Source organism: Chiloscyllium plagiosum, unplaced genomic scaffold (genome assembly GCF_037043375.1).
Source record: "Chiloscyllium plagiosum isolate Xiang-an unplaced genomic scaffold, Cpla_swu_hap1 HiC_scaffold_49, whole genome shotgun sequence".
NCBI lineage: Eukaryota > Metazoa > Chordata > Chondrichthyes > Orectolobiformes > Hemiscylliidae > Chiloscyllium > Chiloscyllium plagiosum.
In genome coordinates, this window is record NW_028270187.1 from 15423964 (window position 1) to 15438156 (window position 14193).

A 14193-nucleotide genomic window follows, 5' to 3' on the forward strand; every position below is an offset into this window, starting at 1 on the left:
GTCTTTACATGAGGTTCTGCTTAAACATGGACACATACACATCTTGGGATATTTCTTTTGCTGAATAGCTTCTTTGGAAGTAAATTTGAGTAGCTTCAGGTCTGTTTCACTTGATAGTTGCCTGTATTTTGTTTAAAAAAAACCATTCAACTGGAAGTTAGCTCCCTTTATTTCTACATTCATTCACACGCGGATAAAACTAAAATTAAAGTTCAAACATATAAATAGCTAATAAAACAGTTGAAATTTTCTTCCCTGGATACTGCAAGTCTCTGTCGCACTAAAAAATAACATGTAATTCATACTAGACATTTCAAAATTCAATTTAGTCAACTGAATACAGAGCGTGTCCAAAGTGATTATATTAAGAATATTCAATTAGAAGTTAACTCCCTTTTATCCTACATTCCACCACAAGCAGAAAAAGCTAAAAAGAACTTCAATAATATTATTAGCCAACAAAATGAATGACTTTATTTTTGCTGTCACTCAAAGTCTCTCTCACATTACAAAATAACATACCATTTCTAATCTGCGTTTCTAAATTCAGTTTCAGCAACCTAATATGGAGCATGTCTGAAGTGATTATGTTCAGAATGTGAGTGTATGTCACTAAACAGTTTGGACCCGGAGATTAGAAGCACCTCCTTACATTGCAGAATGTCTCTCCTTGCATCTTTTTTTTTTCAAATTGCTCCGACACTAAAATGCACAGTAAAGGAAAGCTGTGTGCCTGAAAAACAAAATGTGAGTTCGCAGTGATACATAACACCGAGGTAAACTTTTGAAAGAGCATCTAATGAACTAGAACAAGACATTCCATAAGTTTTTTTTTAAAATCCTCAACGTCTAAACCATTGCATGTAACAGTCTGGGTACATCAGGAATGTTTGGTTAAATTAGAGAGTATTACAGTAATAATTACCACGAATGTAGGTTATAAACAGTACATTTCTCTGCTCACTGATAGCACTGTCGGGGCAGTTAACTCATAAAAATCAGCAAAAATTCGCTGTTACAGTCACCAGTGTTAACCATGTATAAAGAGCCCACTCAGTTTTAATGAGATACATGAATCAGAGAATGGTGTAACAAGTGATGTGAGTTTGAACCAATTCAATTTTGTTAATTTACTTTGAGATGATAACAAATGTTACTGCAATGTGGGATTTTGGATCCATTAACTTCATATTCAGGAGCTTTAAAGAAACTCAATAAACAGGCTGAACTAACCAGAACGTCATTGCATTCAATGTTCTGTTTTCTGATAGTCATACAGTGAATGCTGTATTCAGTGACTTTCCTTTTTAAAGAAGAAATACCAAGTGAAATGTGTCCATTGTGAGTAAATGGGAAAATATAGTTTGGTAGGATTTTACTTTAGTTGATTCATTTTCCTTTTAATCGGCCAGATCCAATAGTTGGCAGCAATTAAGCTGACTACAGAAAAGGTCCTTGAGTTCCCAGTTTCATTTACTGGAAGCAGGTGGAGTTTCTGCAGTGGATCAAAGATATTTTGTCTCACGGTTGACCAGTTGGTGGAAAGCCAACTGCAAACCATAACCACCACCTCCGCAGAAACAAATCGACTCAGCAACAATGCTGGAGAAAAGTTTATTTTCAGTTGTGTAACTTGGAGAACTAGTCACTCCTCTCATTGAAGGAAATATTCGCAAAGTCTCAGACACAACCTTAACATCAACAGTTCATTCAAGGATCACTACAGCACTGTTTAGTATTGAGAAAAATTGATAAATAGTCAGAGAGTCATGTAGTGATACAGCATGGAAACAGACCCCTCGATCCACCCAGTCCATGCCAGTCCTAATCTCAAACTAAACTTATCCCACCTGTGTGTACTTGGCCCATATCCATCCAAACATTTGATATTCATTTACTGATCCAAATGTCTTCTAAAGGTTGTAAGTATCCACCGCCAGATCATCCCACACACAAACCATTCTCTGTGTCTCTGATATCCTTTTAAAAATGTTTCTCCACTCATTGGAAAAACATGTTCCCTATTGTTGAAATCCCCCACCACAGGGAAAATACACCAATGTCTGGGTCAAAAATTGAAAACAATCCCAGCTCCAAACATTTACAAAATATCACTATGGATCTTCCTCGAATCCAAAAAAGATTGTCCCCTTTGATCAATGATTTATAAAATTTACTCACGTATCTACTGTGATAGACGTTTTCAAACAACTTCTTAAGTGCAAATGGTTCACATCAATCGGATTAAAGTAACATTTCGTGCACTACCCCACACACAAAAAAAATAAGTTTGTTGACACGAATTGCTCTGAGGACGTCGACGATGGATTCTTTTATCAAACAAAATCATTTCCAATGTTGTGAGCGCTCGTCTATCTTCTGTGCAATGGTCTGAATTTTAAGTTGTGTCTGACTGCAGATGAAATTGGCTGATCTGGGTAAAAGTACAGTTTGTGCCTTTCGCATTGTGAATGTATATTGCTGACTTTAGTTGAATAAAGAGATGTTGTTCCAGCATCGTCTGGCACCATTAATTAGACCATTAATTTCCACATCGCTAACCGTAGGGTCAGGTGGAGTTTATTGATATGTGATATTTTTGAAACGAAAGCTTCAAACATTTCCAGTATGAATCATGTCAATTAGAGCCATTCACCTTTGGCTTTATAAACTTATATGAGGTCACCCCCACCCCCACCCACCCCCCGAACTCTCACCCTCCAGTGACAAAAGTTACAGTCTATCTGGATTTCCAACGGTGACTCTGTTCCCTCACATTCTGCTGTGAAAGATTTTTTTCATGTCAGTTTACAGTGATATTAAGTCAAGAATTGTCAAAATGTCCTGAGGAACAACGTTTAGAAATGGGCCTATTAGCTCCTCAGGGCTGCACCAACTGTTTGAATATTGATACAGTTCTGCCCCTACTTTTTCCCCATAAGCCAGGATTTACAGCATTGGAGATCATATCGATGTTGATAATGGATTAGACCCTACACAATGTTCCCGAATGTTTACAGTGCTATCACCTGCACGGTTATGGACAACATGATATAAAGTGGGTGTTGGCTGGAAGGCTCTGTCTTGACGCGATACAGATGCGATGGGTGAAGTGATCTTTCTCTGTCGTGAAAACTTCCTACTACTCGAAATTCATCTTTCCTACTTTGTCTCCAGGATGTTGCCTGGAATGGAGAATAGGTCGTACCAGGATAGGTTGAGAGTGCTAGGCCTTTTCTCATTGGAAAGGCGAAGGAAGAGGGGTGGCTTGATAGAGGTTTATAAGTTGATCAGGGGAATAGATGGAGTAGACAGTCAGAGAGTTTTTCCCCGAGTACAACAGAGTGTTACAAGGGGACATAAATTTAAGATGAAGGGTGGAAGGTATAGGGGGGATGTCAGGGGTATGTTCTTTACCCAGAGAGTGGTGGGGGCATGGAATGTGCTGCCTGTGGGAGTGGCAGAGTCAGAATCATTGGTGACCTTTAAGTGGCAATTGGATAGGTACATGGATAGGTGCTTAAGCTAGGACAAATGTTCGGCACAACATTGTGGGCCGAAGGGCCTGTTCTGTGCAGTATTGTTCTTTGTTCTATGTCTCGTTCAGAGGCTCCACTTCACATGATTCATACCGGAAATATTCCAAGCATTCGTTTCAATGAGATCAATACACTCCACCTGATAGTCTGGCTAGTGATGTGGAAATTAATGGTCTAATTAATGGTGCCAGACGTTGCCTGGGACAACATCACTTTATTCAACTAAAGTCAGCAATATACATTAACAATGTGAAAGGCACAAGCTGTACTTTTACCCAGATCAGCCAGTTTCATCTGCAGTCAGACACAACTTAAAATTCAGACCATTGCACAGAAGATAGAGGAGCGCTCAGAACATTGGAAATGATTTTGTTTGATAAAACAGTCCATCATAGACTTGCTGAGAGCAACTTGTGAATATTGCTTGATTTCTTTTTGTGTGGGGTAACACATGAAATGTTACTGTATTCCGACTGATGTGAACCATTTGCACTTCAAGTTATTTGAAAACCTCGTTCACAACAGATATGTAGTAAATTTTCGAAATCATTGATCAAAGGGACAATTTTTTTTGGATTCCAGGAAGATCCATAGTGATGTTTTGTAAATGTTTGGAGCTGTGATTGCTTTAAATTTTTGACTAAGACATTGGCATACAGTGCACAACTTCACAATTTGCTGTAAAATGAAACTCGCAACCACTATGAACCTGGAAGGCGATGGTTCAGAATTTAACAAGGACCTTGCAAGGTTCGTGGAATGGACCAACAAATGATTCATGAAACTTAACAAAGGCATTTCTGAAATGATTAATTTAGCTAGGAAGAATGTCGAGACACAAATTCACATCTCTGTTTGCATTTCAATATACTATAAATTACTTTTCTATTATATCCTAAAATACTTGTGTCTTTGTTCATATTTAATACACTCTATCTTGTTCCGGAGCTAACACAGTTTCTTTATTTATTTCACTCAAGACTGTATGCTGTATTTTTGCCTCAGTATTGACCAAACTCGGTTTGGTGCCAGCTTATACCACTTGAGCTGCTTTTTCAGGAAGTGGATCTCTCCACCTGTTTTGTCAAAATAATCTGTTCATGCTAAGATCAAAATAAATCCTGTTCATATCATCCCAAATTCAGGCTCGGTTATTTTGTATTTATTCATTGGAAATGAACAGAATGTGACCGGCCTGTTCTTGGTGGAGTGGGAGAGGGAGTGAAAGTGGTCAGCCACGGGGCCGTGGGGTTGGTTGGCAGGGGTGTCCCAGAGATGTTCTCTGAAATGATCCGCAAGTTAGTGTCCTGTCTCCCTGATGTAGAAGAGACCACAGCAGGTGGAACAGACACAGTGGATGACATTTGTGGAAGTATAGATAAATTTCTGCGGGATGTGGTAGGATCATTTGGGGCCTTGTCGGAGGTGAGGGGGGAGGTCTGGGCGCAGGTTTTGCACTTCCTATGATGGCAAGGGAAGGTGACAGAAGTGGGAAGTGGGCTGGTGGAGGGGCATGGACCTGACGAGGGAGTCGCGGAGGGAATGGTGTCTCCGCAATGCAGATAGGGGTAGGGAGGGAAATATACCCCGAGTGATGGGGTCTGTTTATAGGTGGTGGAAGCAGCGGAGGATGATATGATGCATGCAAGGTTGGTGCGGTGGAAGATGAGGGCCAGGAGGGCTTCCTGTTGCGATTGGAGGGAGGGAGTTCAAGGGCATCGTCGACCACATGGGAGGGGAAATTGCAGTCTTTGAAAAAGGAGGTTATCCGGGATGTTTTATGGTGGAACTGGTCCTCCTGGGAGCAGGTGCGGTGGAGGCAGAGGAATTGACAATAAGGGATGGCATTTTTACAGGAGGTTGGGCGGGAGGAGTGTAGCCCAGGTAGCTGTGGGAGTCAGTGGGCTTGCAGTAAATGCTTAGTCGGTCACTGGAGATAGAGGTGGAGAGGTCTAGGAAAGGGAAGGAGGTGTCCGAGATGGTCCCTGTGAAGTTTAGGTCAGGGTGGAAGGCTTTAGTAAAGTTGATGAGCTGTTCAATCTCCTTGTGCTAGCATGAGGTGGCGTTGATACAGTCATCAATGTAGTGGTGGTAAAGATGGGCAATGATACCGGTGTAGCTGTGGAAGATTGACTGTTCCACATATCTGACGAAGAGGCAGGCATAGCTGGGGTCCATACAGGTGTCCATGGCTACCCCTTTGGTTTGGAGGAAGTGGGAGGATTGAAAGGAAATGTAGTTGAGGTTGAGCATGTACTGCTTGGGTTGGCGTGACAGGAAGAAACGGAGGGCTTCGAAGCCTACATCATGGCGCTTGGATCTGTACGGGGCCTGGACATTCTGTTTTCTCTGGGGCTTAGCAATAGCTTGCAGTTATTATGGAACTGCAAGTGCAATGGCTGGGAACCAATGTTTAAGTCTTCTGCTTGAAGCACATTTTGACCAGAACATTTACACACCACAAAGCTCACTGTAGGAAATGCCAGGGCTGCAACTTTTAATAATATTTGAAACTTTGTTAAAAATAGGGATTTTTAGTCATAGTTTCTGAAATAATCAAGAAAAGAATTAACCGTTAGAACAAGCTCTTTCAAAGAGAGAGGATTTGCAAAGTTTGAAACCATACAGTGCTGTGCTTTATTTGAATTCAACGTCGGTCAGAGTTCGGTACAACCAAGGTGATCTCTCCATATATTGATTCTGTTAATCTGACACACCAACATAACTGTCTGTACAAAACTGTATTATTTGTTTAGTTGATCAAAATTTAGGAAACAGATCAAACAGGATGTATTCGGCTGGGAAGGTGATGGATACAGAAGACAGAATCAAAAACTGGGAACATTAAATCTGAAAAGAGAGTAACAAGTAGTACAAGATCAAAGACATGACAAGGTGCATGTCGATATGTCCCAGACGTTAGTGAATCGAATGAGCTTGTTAGTTGGTCGAGAGACTCGTCCAATGATGTCCTGGAATCAGACCGCGAAACAGAGATCGAAAGGTCAATTTGCAAATGTCACTTCAATGTAATCACTTCATATCTGTGTTCTGATATAGGCCACATTGGGTTTATTTTCTGATCAGAAGTGAGGTGTGTGGCTTGCTGCTGGCACATTGAAACAGGAAGTTGTGTGCCAGCTGAGAATGATACATCAGGCGTTACTTTCCGTATTATCAGCACAAAGTCTTCCTGTCTCTGAGGGGGAACACACACTGACAGTGTCAAGAACAAACGGACAGATTGCTGTTGGTTTCAACACTGTATTCAATTCCATTCCCATTTCCCAGAATGAAACAGAAGAGACACAAGATTAATTCAGCTAGAGTAAATTATCTGTCAGAGAGATAAGAAGAGTTGTCATCGGGTGAAAGGAGCTAAGTGACAATGTGTAGTTTCACTCATAAACCTATGTTTAAAAGTAGAAAGCTTGAGGGAAGTTAATAAGTAAATCTAAGGGACAGCATTCATTAAAAGTTGGAATTGTAAGGTTTAAGCAATAAAATTCAGCATGGCTTTGGTGGAAGTGATATCATATCGGAAGTGGTTGATTCTGTTTTCCGGAGAGGCAATGAGATGTAACATCGTGTGTAAAAAGTGGATGTAATGCTTCTTGACTTCAATCAGGTTTTTGACCAGATCTTGCATCTTTAATATGGTAAGGGTTCATGGGATCTGATGCAGTTTGGCAAATGATTCGAAGGTTTATTTGTTGGCAGAAGGTAATGGTCGAAGGTAGTCATTGTGAAGACATCTTGTGTCCATTGGCTTACTACATGACTGGTTGCTGGATCCTTTGATGTTTGCAGCGTATATGAACGGTCTAGTCAAGAATGTAGCAATTTTCATCAGTAAGTTCAAAGATGAGGTGAAAAACGTTTGGTTTTGCAATTAGTGAGGAGGAAAGCCAGTGTGACATCGATGGCCTTGCCTGTCGGAGAGAAGAATTGAAAACAGAACATTATATCCTAAAGTCTGTGAAGTAAAGTATTTTCGAGACTAACAATTTAAGCGAATATACGATGCATTGTTGGAATCGACACAATACAAAGGATAAGCGATCTTCTGTTGTGAATATCCACATTATGGAGTGGGGGTTGGAATTATAGTCTGGAGATATTGTGGCTAGACCATTCTTTCAGGAAACAGGCGTCTGAGCCCACAGTGCTGCCACATCAAGACATGAATTAAAGTTGATAATTAAACAACTCATTGAAGGAATAAGCTCCACAGATATTTCCTTACTCTGCTTTGGAGAGCACAACACATCAGCACAAAAGTTAAGGCTGAAGCATTCACAGCAATCTTCAGCCAGTAGTGCCAATTGTGTGATCCATCTCGGCATCTTTCATAGATCACCAATATCACAGATACCTGTCAGCAGGGAATTCGCCTCTCTCCATGTGAAATCAAGACACTGTTGGCCGGTGGGGGGGGGGGGGGGGGAGGGGGGGGGAGGGGGGGCAGGGGTTACTGCAAATTCTATGGAGCCTGACAAAATTCTGGCAATAATACTGATGACTTGTGCTCGCCAAGCAATCCCGGTACAGCAAAACACTGGCATGGACAATGTGGAAAATAGGCCAGGCGCGTCCTGTGCACAGAAAATTGGTCAAACCACCCTGGCGAATTACTGCCCCATCAGTCCATGCTCAATCATGAGTTAGATGCAGGGAGGTGCTATCAAGCAGCACTAGCTCAGCAATAACCTGCGTAAATGTGGGTTACGCAAGGCCTACTCAGCTCATGTCTGAATAACAGATTTGATTTAAACATGGACAAAGAACTGAATTCCAGAAATGAGGGGAGAGTGACAGCCCTTCACATTAAGGTCACATTCGACAGAGGGTGATATTATGGAGCCTAGCAAAACTGGGTTCAATGGGTATTAGGTGACAACCTCCCTGCTGCCTGCAGTCATACCTCACACATTGAAAGATAGCTTTGCTTGTTAGAGGGCAGTCGTCTCAGCCAAAGCAAATCTCTGTTGGAGTTCCTGAAGAAAGTGTCCTTGGCCCAATCATGTTCAGCTGCTTCAGCAATGACCTTTCCTTCCTCAGAAGGTCAGAAGTGAAATCTGCATTAATCTCGCACTTTTTAGTTACTCCTCAGTCCACATTCAAACACAACAAAATTTGGACAATTTCCAGACTTGAGCTGACAAGTGGCACATAGCATTCACACCACAAAGCTGCGAGACAATGACCATTGACAATAAGAGACAACCTAACCAAAACCCATTGACATTCAATAGTGTTACCATCACTGAATCCCTCACCATCGACATCCTGGGTTTTATTGTTCATTAGAAATTGAGCTGGACACTCCATATAAATACAATGGTTGTACAAGCAGGCCGGAGGCTAGGAATACTGCAGCGAGTAACCCACCCTCCTGACTCGCAAAGCCAATTGACTGTCTAAGAGACAGAGGTCAGGAGGCTAATAGCACAGCTCGCCCCTTGACTGGATAGGAACAGCTTCAACTGCACTCAAGAAGCTTGGCATTGTCCAGGACAAAGCATCTCACTTGATCAGTAGCACATCCACAAGCGTCCATTGCCTCCAAATCTGATTCTTAGTACCTGCCATATGCACTATCTAAAATACTACACTGCAGTAACTTAGCCACTTCCTGAGACAGTGCCTTCCCACTATCACTTGCATCTCGAAGGACAGGAGCAGCAGATACAAGGGAACAGCACCACTGTAAGCTCCTCTCTAAAACACTCGGCATCCTGACATGGAAATATGTCACCGATACTTTACTGTAATTGGGTCAAAATCTGGAATTCCCTTCCTCAGGCCATTTTGGAACATGTTATTTCAGAAAGGCAGCTTACTGCCATCTGCTGAAGGAGAACTACGGACAACTAAAAGCAACCACCATGTTCCAGAAGTCAATGCAAAAATCATTGAAGCTAACATGACAGTTTGATAAAGTGGTTGAGGAGGCATTATGAGTATGTAATAAGCAGTCAAAAGGTTTGGAGTCATGTTCCAGAATCAGTCCCTACCATGGTAGCTTCAATTAATAAAAGAGTATGAAATGAAAATGCTGGAATAATGAACGATAATCACAGACCTGCCAAAGGTTTGAAGCATGTTACATGGTTCAGTATTGTCCTTCAGAGGAGGTCGTCTGACTTTCCTACCTGGCCTGCACTACCCGTTCAACAATAAGGTGATGGTCCTTTCCTGTGCCGAACCTGACTAAGGAACCCATCAGGAGAAAGTGAGGACTGCAGGTGCTGGAGATCAGAGTTGAGAGTGTAGTGCTGGAAAAGCACAGCAGATCAGGCAGCATCCGAGGAGCAGGAAAATCAACGTTCCAGGCATAACCCCTTCATCAGGTATTCTAATGAAGGCCTCATGCCCGAAACGTCGATTCTCCTGCTCCTCGGACGCTGCCTGACCTGCTGTGCTTTTCCAGCACTACAGTCTCGACTGAGAAGCCATTTGGCTGTAATAAAGCTTCTTAAGAAAGATCAACCATAATTAGCCGAGTAAGATGGCAGGCCTTCAAAAAGGTAGCTGATGACCACCTTCTTGGGATATGTGACTAACTTTTTCATAAGTCAGTGAAGAATTCAAAAAATACAAATTATGGTGAGTCAGGCTCTTCAGACTGAGTCCGGTACACAGTTTAGATTGATGATTGGATGCAAAGTCTCCTGTGATGTTGCTGTGAACAGCAGGAGAGTTCTTGCCAGTATTGCACTCCAATATTTGTTCATGAGGTAAAGTGTCAGATTGATTACATTTCTGTTTGTGACCGCTTTCTGTGCATTCCCAATATTAGGATCACAGCGGTGACACCATGACACCAGTATTCCCAAACCCCAGTTTGATGCTGAATGGACGGGGTTTGGAATACCATTGTTTGCCCAGAGTGAAATTTGAATTCTAAGAAAGCCTGGAATTGGAAAGAAAGCCAAATGGTGACCATGTCACCCGACTCAATGGGAAAATACAAAAACAGCTGGTTCACGAATGACAAGGCATCTGTCACCTTTCCATGGTCTGGCCAACATGAGATTCCAGACCCACTGTGCTCTGAAGTGGCTTTAGCAAGCTATTGAATGGGCAGTTGGGGACAGGGACTCATTGCTGACCCTTACCAGAAAGTAATACGTGTAACAAAACCTCACAACAACTATATCAATTAAATGTAATTGTTACGCAGTTCCTGATGTCATTTCAAGTATTTCATGTGAATATTCTAAAATGCACTTTGAGTGATGTCGCACCGTCTAAACGGACTACAATATAAATTAGTGGGACATTCAGAGTAGGAGAAAGTGAGGACTGCAGATGCTGGAGATCAGAGCTGAAAATGTGTTGCTGGAAAAGTGCAGCAGGTCAGGCAGCATCCAAGGAGCAGGAGAATCGACATTTCAGGCATAAGCAACACATTTTTAGCAGCGACATTCAGAGTAGATCCAGTTCAACATTGAAGTTTAATTGCAGAATTTTCAGCACTGAATATTTAACCTAAATAAAAGTTTTAAATTGTGTTTATCATTCAGAAATAAATAAAATCTGTTGCAATTCGTCTTCATAAATTGGTATTCACTTCTGAAAATGGTCACTATTCTTAAAAGAAACTTGTTTCGATTTGAATCTTACCAACAAATCACTTCTTTCATCTGGCTTTGCTGTCCCCATCACTTCATTGAAACCAATTAAGCAGTTATGTAAATAAACACAGAAATAGAATTCTCAGAATAAAGTACAGAACAACAAAACCGCAATTTATATTTCCCCACAAGCACAGCACACGAATTGTGGAAAAAATGCAAATAACTCAATGGATTCCAATACTAATTGATGTTAGGACGTTTTAATACATAATTTGTATAATTGTTGAATGACAGAGGTATCAATTGTCATGTTTAGTCAAAAAAAAACTATAATTAAGTGATACATTGGCACAGCTAATATTTCTGTCTCTCTTTTTCTCTCTTCCCCTCCTGCCTCCCCCCATTTTCCTTTATATCTGATGCCTTGTTTTGCCTCTCCACAATCGGACAACGTTTTCCTTAATAACATGAAGCCAACACCTCACCAACATGTGCTCTCAGCCAAATTCATCCATTTCTTTCGAGAGATTTGAGTCAGTACAACCAGATTTTCTCAAAAATCTGTCTGAGTATTGAGTGATCTGGAAATGCTTGATCGGAAAGACTTTACTGTGATAGTGTTTTCATTGTAACTCAGCAGTATTATTCTTGGCTGAGGAATGTTTAATGGTTCAGTGCAATGCACATTTAGTCTATAATTAACTTTTACTGCACATCTCATGGAATTCTTAATATTGTAGAGGGTGATTTATTCCGTGTCGACTCTGTGTTGTACCTGCTCTGGGAGGGTTTTTTTAGGGAACCCTGGATGCAGCTCTACACTGTGTCTAAACCAAAATGTATTTGACATGTTTGCATTGGACAGCACAATATAGAGGGATATTTACCCAGCACATTACATGAGCTGTACAATCACAGAAAACATTTGATGTAGCCGTGTAAAGGGGCTTGAACTCCTACCCACTGTCATTCTGATTTTGAAATGCTTGATACCAGAATAGAAAGTGAACAACACTATGCATCGAAAGTTTGTTATACAAGTCGATTATCATCTACAGGCACAGACATACATACACACATAAGGAAATCATTTATGTACAACCCTTGCAGTGTTTAATGGATGAGTGCTGAGAGAGCTTTAATATGCAATGTGTGTATTCCATGCAATGCATACCGACAATGTGTTTGATATGGTAGTTGAAATGTAGTTTTGATCTGTCTTTAATCTTTTCTGTGACAGCCGTCGTTGTGTTTGACAAATATTCAACAGAACTGGAGGACTATAAATGCAGTCACTGCATTAGAGGCAGAATGCAATGCCATCAAACAGGGAGAAAGGCGATCCCTGTCTTTTTTCATGATGAGGAGGGATTGAAGCAGCTGGGCTTCAAACATGAAGTGGAGGTTAATTTAAATGAGGCCTATATAATTCTGAAAAGACTAACTTAGTGCAAAGGTCAATGATAGGGAACCAGAAGCAGCCTGTTCAGCCAATGGGTTTTGGTCTTCCAAACAATGACATCATGGCTGAACTGATAATCCTCACCTACACTTTCCAGCGTTTTAACTGTAAGCACTGATTCAATTACCAAATCAAATTCTGTCCATTTCAGCCTCAAAGTACTGAATGTCCCATCCTCGACAGTGTTCACAACATTCTTGGAGACAAAATTCTGTTCTGCCTGAAATTTGTGACCTCTAATTCAGAGATTCTACTCCCTGGTCCGAAACTCTCCCACAAGGGGAAACAACATTTCTGCATTTACACCATCACGTTTCCTGAAAATAATTGATGTTTCAGAATGTCACCACTGAATCGTCTATGTTCCATTGAGTATAGGCCCAAACGTCTCAATCTCTACTTTCAACACAGTCCCTCCATCCTCAGGAATGGTCGATTAAACCTCATGTGGATTGTTTCACATTCCAGTGTACCTTTTCTTTGATATGAGTCCAAAGAATAATTCACAATATTCCAGCTGTGGTAAGAACAGAGTTTTTTTCTCAGTGTTAACAAACATTATAGTCACACAAATATCCAGCACAGAAACAGACCCTTCGGTCCAACTGCACTGACCAAATATCCCAATCTGACTGAGTACCATTTGCCAAACATTTGGCCAATCTTCCTCTAAATGTTACCTGTTTATACACCCATCCAGGTGCCTTTTATACGCAGTAATTGAACCCGCCTCCACCACTACCGCTGGCATCTTTCTCCATACATACACGTGAAAAGGTTACCCCTCAGGTTCTTTTCAAACGTTTCTCCTCTCACCTTAATCCGCTGTCCTCTGGTTTCGGACTCTCCCACTTTAGGAAAAAGGCCTTGGCTATTCACCATATCAATGCCCCACATGATTTTATAAGTCCTCAGCCTCCTTTCCTCTCACTGCAGGGAAAAGAAAAGCCTCAGCCTATTCAGCCTCAGTTTATACCTTTAACACTCCTGGTCCAGCATCATTCTTGGAAATCTTTTCTACACCGTCTCAAGTTTCACAAAATCCCTCATAGAAATGGTCAGCCAGATTTGTCTATAATAATTCTAAACGTGGCCTCACAAATGTTCTGTACAGCTGAGACATGACATCTCGACTCCTCCACTTAATGTTATGACCGATGAAGGAAAGCATGCCAAAAACCTTCTTCCCCACCCTGTCTCCCTGGAACTCCACTTTCAAGGAATGATGCACCTGCACCCTTTGGTTTCTTTGCTCAGCAACACTCCCCAAAGTCCAGCCATTAATTGTATAAGTCCTGCCCTGGTTTGCCTTACAAAAATGCAACACCTACATTTATTTAATGAAGCATGGGTTCATGATAGGCAGGTCATGTTTAACTGATTTATTGGAATTCTTTGAGGTTATAACGAGCGTGGTAGACAATGGCGAACTGGTAAACGTGGTGTACCTAGATTTCCAAAAGGCATTCAGCAAGGTGCTGCACTGCTACATAAGATAAAGATGCACAGTGTTACGGGCAATGCATTAGCATGGACAGAAGAATGGTTAACTAACAGAATGCAAAAATTGGGGATAAATGGGTGTTTTTCTGGTTGACAATCAGTGGCT